This window comes from Orbicella franksi, chromosome 5, assembly GCF_964199315.1.
Source record: "Orbicella franksi chromosome 5, jaOrbFran1.1, whole genome shotgun sequence".
Classification (NCBI taxonomy): Eukaryota; Metazoa; Cnidaria; class Anthozoa; order Scleractinia; family Merulinidae; genus Orbicella; species Orbicella franksi.
In genome coordinates, this window is record NC_138149.1 from 10746203 (window position 1) to 10756245 (window position 10043).

The window sequence follows — 10043 nt, forward strand, 5'->3', positions numbered from 1 at the left end:
CACACATGCTCTCATCAAAAATTATGTACAGAGGAGAGGAATTCTATACCTCATTTGAAAGCTGAGAGAATAAGCTTACAAAAAAATATAGTGACTTTTAAGAGAACCCCTATGTTAAGTTATGCATATTTATGCAAAAATAATTTGCATAAATTAAGTAACAATTTTGACTCTGAGTAAAGACTGATGCATGATGCAATTGAATAGTAAGTTCATTGTACATAAGTAAAATGTTTGTCATCATATGGAGAAGACATCCTGCAAATTTGTCTCAAAAAGAATGAAAGGAGAATTTTTTAGAATTTTCTTAAAAATTACTTCAAAATGGCAAAATGTGGCCACAAGACGGGAAATTTTTCATTAGAAAGTAGGAAGGAGTAAAGTGTTAAATATACTAAATAGCAGTAAATAAGGCTTCCAAAAACAAACATTTCTTCTCCCTAAAACCAATTTTTCCTTGAAAAACTCCTTGAAATATGAATAAATTAGCATAAATTGTGTTCATTGAAACAACCAAAGAGCAAAAGTGGAGTAGATAGAAGGACAAAATTAAGAGCACAAGCTCCTTGGGCTATTGTTAACATGTCCTGCAAATTTGGCTGCAATACAACAATTACAGGACATACAGCACTTACACAAAGAGCACAGACTGAAGAGGAGCAGATCCACATAATTTTCTTTTCTTTCATCTCATTAGCCTCAGATGAGTTTCCTCGGAAGGAGTTCTGATGAGATTAGAAAAAAAGGTGTGGGGCACCCACCTCTCACCCGTGACATCTCCTGAGAGATGACAGACCCCACTCCTGGGAAAAAACAAGTCGCATTTGATCATAATAGTCAATAAAGTCAATAAATTTAGACATGAAAACAAGACCATTTTCCCCCTTTTTTATACCCAAGACAACATGAAACAAAACGAACTGACCCAGGGACCTGAAAATGAAAATTTAGCCAGGGAGGCATTGATCAAGTCACTGGGTGTCATGAAACACCCTGGAGTGGAAAACCTGCCAACAGTTATTGTCCTTGGTGAAATGCATGTGCTTCCCCTTGACACTGAGGAGCACTGCCTGACGTGTAAACCCTCTTATGAACCTTCTCCCTCTTAGTACAAACAACACAATCCATTTGCTCATCGAGAAAAATTGGAAAGTGTTCCACATGAAACCTTCCCATGGGTGGTTGAGGACGCACATGACCGTAGGCAGGGGATTGGTCAGAAGGGGGAAGATCACAGATGTTTTGAACCAGTTCCTCCCTGAAACTTTCAAGATTATACCTCTGTGGGCGTCGAAGTTGTTCATAAATGGGGAACTTCTGTTGCTGTTCTAAGAACAGAATAAAGGAATTTACAACAGCCAGGTCAATAAGGTAGGAAAAGATGGCTTTCCACAATCGCAAACACTTTCATTGGACATTGTGCAAATCGATCTACGGCATTCATGTAACGATTATAAGCTTGGAAAGCCAATGGCTGTTGTACCTCATTGTTGATGTCCCACATGCCACCCACCTTCTTTCTCCGGTTCACCGGGACTTTATCATTTGCATTGGAGGCTGTGCAAATCATGGATACCACCTTGTTGTCTGCCGATTGCATAGCAAGGACAGGGGGGTTCCTCTTCCACCACATAGTCCCCCTGGGTTGCCCCTTAGCCCACTGCTTGCCATTTTTCAGACTTGCTGGGAAGTCTATCCTGTTTTCCAAGATGGTGCCAGTAAAGAGGATCCCCTGTTCAAACAAGTGCTTGGGAAGAATCATAGTGGTGTAAAAATTACCAACATAAAGATGGTAGCCCTGGTTTTCATAGTCCCCCATAAGCTTGTGGACCACATCATACCCCAGCCTATGGGCACTGATTTCCCGCTCAACTGCCTTCCCAGAGTAAATATTGAAATCAGTGACATAGGCGGTGGAGGTATCTGCCAAAATCTAAAACTTAATTCCCCATTTTATAGGCTTATCTTTGATATATTGGCGGATGCCCGATCTGTGCCTGGACTTGACCATAAAATAAAAATAAAAAATAATCACTTTATTTAAGTGTCAGTGTATTTAGCACTAATGTGCTAATTGGGGACACTGTAAATAAGTAAACAAATATTTCAAATATAACATAAACTATTAAGAATCCCAATTGGTGGGAGGCTGACCAGTTGGCTATTTACACAATGCGGCCGAGGAGTTGAACTCGGGGCTACCGAGAGCAAATCCAGACAGCGGCTGGGCGGAGGATTTGAACCAGGGACCTCCAGATTTCAAATCCAGTGCCCTAAACCACTCGGCCATGCGTTCATTGATGGTTACATGTTACCTTGGCTGGTACAACAACTTGCACTGCCAACTCATGAAATCAACAAAACCCTGAACCTTACATAATTTGTTTCCAGCTGGCTCTTTACAGGGATCCATGACATGCAGTAGGGCCATGAGGGCTCTAAACTGCTTCCTGGATAGGATGGATCTTGCCCAGAGACCATGGTATAAAGTAGCAGTGCTCCAATATTTACTGCATCCCCTACCACTCTTACCAACCCAAAATAAATCAAAAGGGCAATAAGCCTCAGAATTTCTTCAGGGGTAGTCTCCCACCAGCCTCCATTAGATTCCCGGTAACTGCAATGTTGGCTGTTTTCTTCCCCAAGTTTGATGTATGCATAGGTGTTTGTGTGCTTGACTATATCCCCTATCAAATCATCAGTGAAATGCAATTTGAAAAGGTCTAATGCCTTTACCATTGTATTTCCAAGGTTTGTGGTGGACCCCAGGTTCCCTACTAGGGGTGAAAGGTGGTGGGGTAAAGGTAGGGAGGGGGTTCCCAACATCTGGATCATCATTGGAGAAAAACTGTTGTTCTGCCGGGGCTGCAGAAGCAACAGGCTCTTTCCCCTTCTTCCCCTTCTTGTTACTACCTTTGCCCCGGCTTCCCTTGCACGTAGTTTTTGGGGTGGGTTCAACCCAAACACTTTTAACCGCAACAGGGCTTCTTTGTCTTGTAGAATAAAAAGACCCTGGGGCCAGCAACAGGCCCCTTAGCTGGGGTTGCAACTGGAACAGATACCAAGGGACTAACAGTAGTCACCGCCAGCCCAGAAGCTGTTGTTGTTGTTGTGGCAGAGGTAGTAACTAATACACTGTTAGTACTACTGACTAAGGATTGTGATCCTACTATGGGGTCCCCAATGTTCAGCTCATCCTCGTTGAAAATAAGAAAATGTTTGTCTTACAATTTGGACAAAAATAGTGAAACATAAATCTAATTAGTCGATAACGATGATTGTCACCCATGGAATGAATCCAAACGACATTTTTCGCTAGCTCAACACACACAATGAAATGTTATTACAAAACAATTGAAAATTATTTGAATCAACTAAAATATTTATTTACTGTTCATTCACATTTTTGGCATAATTGCAAGATTATATTTTGAATGCAGTGAAATATTCGAAACTAGGACTTTGCCAGGCTTTCAAAACATGAAAAATAAATCATAATTCCTTCACAATGGCCTGCTATTTATGGCACGCTTGAATAGTCGAAGCATATAACAAACAGTAAAACAGCTGATCTAATTTCCCAGACACGCGTCGCATCATGGCGTCACTTGGCGTCTCTCAAATCAACAAAGGGAATATGACCTGTGTTGCTCTCAAATTTGAATTTGAACAAAAACTATCCACATTTTGATATTCACACAGTTTATTTAATTGAAGTAACCAGGATTACTGATGCTAGGGGCCAATACGGGTGAATCTAACCTAAATTTAAATATCAGATGAAAAGGAGACATGTGCTCGCTCGCGACACGCGACACACAAACAAAACCTTGGATTTGAATTTATCGATCACTTACTTGGAATCATCGCCAAAAAATTCCTAGCTGACATTTCAATTCTGCTTCTTCGTCAGCACTAGACCCAGAATTGAAGTCATCGTTGCTGTCTTCTGCCAAAACGAGCTGCAGAATCTCCACCGTATTCAACTTCCGACTGCTTGCAATCACAAGTCGCTTGAAAGGCAAATTCAAATGAGTGTAGTGACGTGATCATCAACCGCACAGAGTTAAAACTCGCCTGTAATTGACTAATGATGGTATCATCCCACATGCCAAATTTGGTGACAATCGGAAGTAAAACTAGTTCGCAGCCTCATGTTCGATCTTTGGTTACTGGAATAACCAAAATGTGGTGATCAGTAGGGAATGAGGGTGTCAGGGTGTCAGGCATCAATAATATTGTTAAGACTCAAGAGTCAGGCCAGACCATGAAACACAGTTTGGGATCCTGTCCCTAAAATTGTTTAGCTTCAAGTCCGGAGGTTTGAATGTGTAGAGGGCTTATGATATGGGGCCTGATAAACGTTTCACACCTGGACATGAGGAATGGATTTGGAAGACCTCAAGGGCGTACAGTTTTATGCATAGAGCGGCCCTTTAATGTATTGCAAGAGAGACTGCTGCTTTTACAGCCAGGAGTTTGACAAGTGTCAGCTCCAACAGCCTCAGTCTAGGCATAGTTAATAGAATGGGATTATTATGAAACTCAACAAAGTTCTTTGTTGTTTCTTTTCGTTCTCTTTTTTGGCCTTGACCGTGCACAAAATACCATTGTTGTATTCTACTGACCAAGTAACTGACCAATAGAAACGTTTTGATTATATTATTCATGCATAGTGTAGGAGCGCAAAAAAAGATTTCAAAGATTTCGTGGATCTTCCAACACAAATCTTGGCATCTTTGTTTGCTCCTTTGATGTTTGTCAGGCTTCATAGCAATTCCCCTCTATTAACTATGGTCCTGGAAGGTGAGGGGACATAACAAAAATGTAGGGGATGAGTGTACTAAGATGAGACTCTGTAAGACAGTAGTGGCAGGAAAATGTCCAGCAAGAAGAGTAGCTTGCTGCAGACCAAATAGCCCAGTACTTTAGGAGGTTGTCTGTAATGTACAGAAGTGGCCGACTAGCCATACACTGGGCTGATCTAAGTCCATCTTAAGATGAAGCAGAAGAGATCTTGACCAGGCTTGCAGTACGAAGACAGTACTATACTTGCCAGCTACTTTACCATCCACCATGTAGAATATGTAATACAGTCTTGTGACCAAAAAAACCAAATTACTTATTTCACAGCGCCATGGAGCTACTGATGTGCACAGGAGGTCACTGAGGAGAGTGCCAGTCAAGCTTCTTCAGTGCCTAGAAAAATTAAAAAGTTAAACCGGGCCAAACCTTGCTAAACGTAAGGCCCTGGTGCTGTGTATGTTGTCATGTGTGCTCGCTTTGAGTCTAGGTTTCAGATCTTCTTGAGGCTCAATTTTTTCTCAGAATTGCAATTTTTTTGCACATCTTCTTACTCGCAGACATGCGATTACTTACAATGTTGTGCTAGCATCTTTGAGATATAAGCTTTATCTGCAGTTAATTCAGTATAGGAACTTTCAGAAGAAAAATGTATTTTCATAAACGCAAGCTAAAGCTCAATCTTACAGTTCAAGTATTATGTACAACTGTACTTAATTACCAGGATTTACTTGCATGCCTGATGCAGTGAAATCAATATTTCAAGGGTTTTTTAACTCGGAAAGGCAATTCCGCATTTCATGAAAGAATGAACAACTATATCTTGGAGATGGTGAGAAATGTCTTGCCAAGCTTGCCCCATCCATTTAGTAAAAAGAACCCTTCTTTCGCTGGCAGTTACGTTTCCTGTTAGAAACTGGTTGGGATGCAGGACTGAACACTGAAGAGGGATTTGTGATCTGATTTCGAACTTTGCTAAACATTTCTTGAACTTGAAATAATTTCTATGGTTTTTGTCTGGCAGCAGAGTTAAGTGTAATTAGCCTTTGTTGTATTTCCAGGTCTATAAGAGTCATATTCTCCTTTGTGTGAGGAACTGTCGGCGGAACAGATAATTAGTGTGGGGTACACATGAGGTCCAGATGAAACCTCTGAACAGTTTCTAAGAGCCAAGGTTCTTTGCTTATGACAACCCAGTTTGAAATGCAATGTTTCAGGCATTCTGCTAAGGGGAGGTGATTTACGGCTAAAGGATTTAAATGTAACATCATACCTGGTGGCTGGAGGGATTTGCTGCAGGGTTCCTCTTGCAGCTCTGCCTTAGCCTCTGAATGAACCCCTAAAACTGGCCAAAGTTGCTGGCCATTGGAAACCTTTGACTGGCACCACCCTAGTGGTTCCCTCATCTCCTGAAGAGGGTGGTGCAGCCTCGAAAAATCAGAGCTGGTCGTGAATTCTGCCCCACACAAGCAGAAAGTAAGTTCTTTGCTGTCTCTGATCTGGTCTAGATCCTTGTTTCGAATCCTTCTCCAAACAAACTTTTGCCAGCTTGCAGAAACTCTTCTGAGGCAAGAGATGATAGAGTTCCCTTTGAACTGATTTTGTTAAGGACAGCCTTGCGTCACTCCTTACACAAAAGTGCAGAGGCATTGCCAAATAGATGTATGGCATTTGATGTGATTGCCCCAAGATCCTTCATCTGCTCATAACTGAGGATCACGCTTTGACCTGGCTTAGTTTCAGCAAGGAAGCCGTAAACATACTCAAATAACATGGTTACCAGGCCCATGGTGTCTAACACACGATCCTGCAAAAATTTATTGTCCTTGTTGACAGTCTTGACACCAGGCAAGAGCGATGGGAGATAGTGATCCAAAAAGGGAGTGTCAACACAATCGATGTATGGACATGGGTACTTAGTAATTGCTTTTATCTCAAAGGCAGACAATGGCTTATGCAATGTGCCTAACGATGCTGATAACTGTTCACTTGCTTGCCAGTGAGTGCTATGGCAAAGTTCCTCATCTTTGTCATCCTCTCCTGTAGGATGAGAAGCGCCCAGGTTTGTACCATTGGGCTCTATTACAACTACCTTTTAAGAGTAGTTTTCTGCCCCTCTTGGCCTTTCAGTTGCCAGGGTATACGTAGCGGTATCATTTTCATTTGCCGAGTGAGGCTTGAATGCTTTGGCAGAGTTTGATTGTATAACAGAGCTTGGAGCCTTGGGCGCTCTGTGGACACCATCTTCGTGTGAAGAACTATTAAAAGCTTTTCGGGGCAAATTTAGAGCTTCGCGATCACTAAAAATCTGCTGAAGAGGGGGACAGGACGTACATAACCTTTCCCTTCCTTCGGCTCAGCTCTTTAAAGTGAGATGGCTGTATTATCCAAAGAATTGTCTTCACCACGCTCAGTAGCAGACATCTTGGTTCAGAGCGAAATAAAATGGTGGATTGGTGTGGTGTGGCATGGGGACTTATGGGCTCTTTCAGATTCCTTCAAAGACATCGCAAAACAGAACCTTCACTGTGTAGTCCTTATTCACAGAAACGGATACATCTTTTTTTGACACAGCAGTGTTGCTGTCGGCATAATTTCATGTACTCACTTGCGTTTGAGGGGCTTCCAAGGCAAGAATACTTTGGCACTCTGAACCCAGTCACTTTGATTCAGCATTACTGATGCTGGCATTGCAGATGAGTAGTCTGTTGCAGGCTGGCCATTTCTGAAGGCCGTTTTGGGGCAACCAGAGTCTAAACTCCAGTTTGCAGGGCCCAGAAAAGACCAGCATTTCTCAAGGTTGTGGATCGTACATCTCTGATTGTTTCACTGCTGGACTCTTTGGTCTTGTGGTGATGTGATCTTAGTCATTTAGAGGAGGTAACAAGTTTCCTCTTTCACTGAAGTTAATCTCTATGAAGGTCCTTACAAAAGCCTGCATGTAGTCCATGAGTACACAACATGTCTATGCGATATCTATGTGAGAGCCCTTTCTCTATCTAAAAAAGTTAAATTTGACTGGTTCAGAATAATTGGCAGCATGAAACTAGGGTTAAATACTTCGGGGTAATAAGTTTCTGAATCACTTAAATAGCGATTTGTGTCAATTATTGAGTTTCAAAAAGTCAAAAGCAAATGTGCAAAATAAAGTTTCATTGTTCAGATAATCTGCTCCTTAAAACTCAGAGAATTAATCAAATACAAGTTTTCTGTTTTCTGCAGCATATTAGCCTTTCTTTCTATTCAGATGTATTTTGGTTTGTGATTTACAGTGCAATGCCATATTAACTGCATTTTTTCTTCAACACGCTTGCTAAACATTGCAATGAACGATACCTCTGAAGGCTAGGCACGGGTCGCAGTGTGGGCTTTTTTCTGTTTTTGTCACATCATAAATTGTCACACAAGTTTGTTGAGGCATTTAACCCCAAAGGGTTGCTGGGTTTGCACGTTTGTGACATAAAAGATATATGATACTGTTAGTCCACATGCCCAACAAACGACAAATTATAACAGAGCATCTAACTTTTTAATACGCACTCGTAGCGTTTCACGCCATCTTGGATTACATTCTTCTTTTTCTAGTGCCAGTCTCTTATCGTTCTATAATAGCTAGTTCCAGTTCTCTACAATACCATTCTGTTAATTATTATATTATTGGCCCAAAGCCAAAAAGGACTTTCTTATCATCAAAGCACTATTGTTCCCTTTGTTAGACTTTTGAGACATTTTTGCTCTCGAGGATGCTTCTTTTTGGGTCTTTCTCAGTATATCAACAACTGAAATTACGCAACCATTGAAAGCACTGAGGTCACTGTGGTTCTTGGTCCTTGGTCCTTTGGGTTCTTGGGGCTTTCTAGGTTTCCAGGTTTCGGGGTTTCTGGGCCTCTGGATCTCTGGGTTTCTGGGTCTCTGTTTCTGGGTTTCTGGGTTTCTGGGTCTCTGATTCTCTGGGTCTGTAGGTCTCTGAGTATCTGGGTCTCTGGGTCTCTGGGTCTTTAGGTTCCAGGGTCTTTGCAATACTCACTGTCAACAACTTACGTTTAAAAATTGTAAAAACTGCAACAATGAAGCTTTTTTATTTTTCGTTATGTCATCAAAGTATGGAAAAACCTACTGGAAGGAGAGCAAGTGATGTAGATGTCATTGTGAAACACACAAGAGACTTAGGAGGCGGGATTCAGGAGTTCAGGGAAAGGAGGTGGAGTAGAATTACTGGCTGCAAATAAAATTGCGACAAAGACTACATTTCCTGTAACAAATCGAAAATGCAACAGAATCAACAACGGAGTGAAATATGTAAAAGAACAGTAACTTTAATTGTTCGTTCTCAATCAGTCATCTATAAACGGACAAGTTCTAACAGCCAGTGCCACTCGGCAACCACAAGCCCATCTCTATTACAGTGAAGATGCCAACTTACGGAGCGGGATGCCAAGGAATCTTTTTAATGTTGTTAATTCATCTTGACTAATTATTAACAAAACAAACACCATTAATCCAAAGTATTTGCGAACAGAACAACCTGGGGCTCTCAAAATTGATAAATGCCAAACAAAAAGAGAGCAAATGAAAGAAGGTCGACGCATTAAAAGTTTACTCAGTTATTTTTTAACAATATTTCTAGTTAAACATCGACATCAATGAAAACATGACGACGTGTTGACAACAGAACTGAGGGTAGAAGCCAAAACTTCTTTGAATGAGCACAAAACGTCTTTAACGTATTTGTTAAAACAAGAATGTCAGTTTCCAACTAATGCTGGCGGTTTGGCCAGTGTTGGGAACTGGGAATCACTTTTGGGAATTTTGGGAAGCAATGTAGGCGTCGTAGGCTTCGCCATTGGGATGATTGTCAACAGCTGCCTCTTTCTGTGAGTTAGTCAATCCATCATCTTGCTTGTTAAATTGTCGACTGTATTCCTCGAGTGATAAGCCAAAATTTGTTAACGTTTCGCCATTCATGACTGAAGGCAAAACTTTGTAAAAGTAATCCGATCTTTCAGTCTGCTTGACAGTTCCCAGACTGATTTTCTCCAAATGAAGCGTTTGGCTTTGAACTGTTTGTTGGTCTGGCCTTGTTCTTGAACTGAATTTTTGGTGGATTCTCTTAGGCGTGACAAACGGACTGGGATGTTTCAGAATGGCCTCCTGTATTTCCTGTGAACTCACTGTGTTTCTTGCCCTGACTTCGCCAAGTGCAGCACACTACCGAAAATGGGGGGGAAAAAGACAGCTGT

At 41.4% G+C, this 10043-nt stretch overlaps 1 pseudogene; it reads right to left on the reverse strand.

Annotated features, from left to right (window-relative positions):
- Positions 1-423: 423 nt before the first annotated feature.
- Positions 424-9768, reverse strand: LOC145487733 (uncharacterized; annotated as a pseudogene).
- Between the last annotated feature and the right edge of the window lie 275 nt (positions 9769-10043).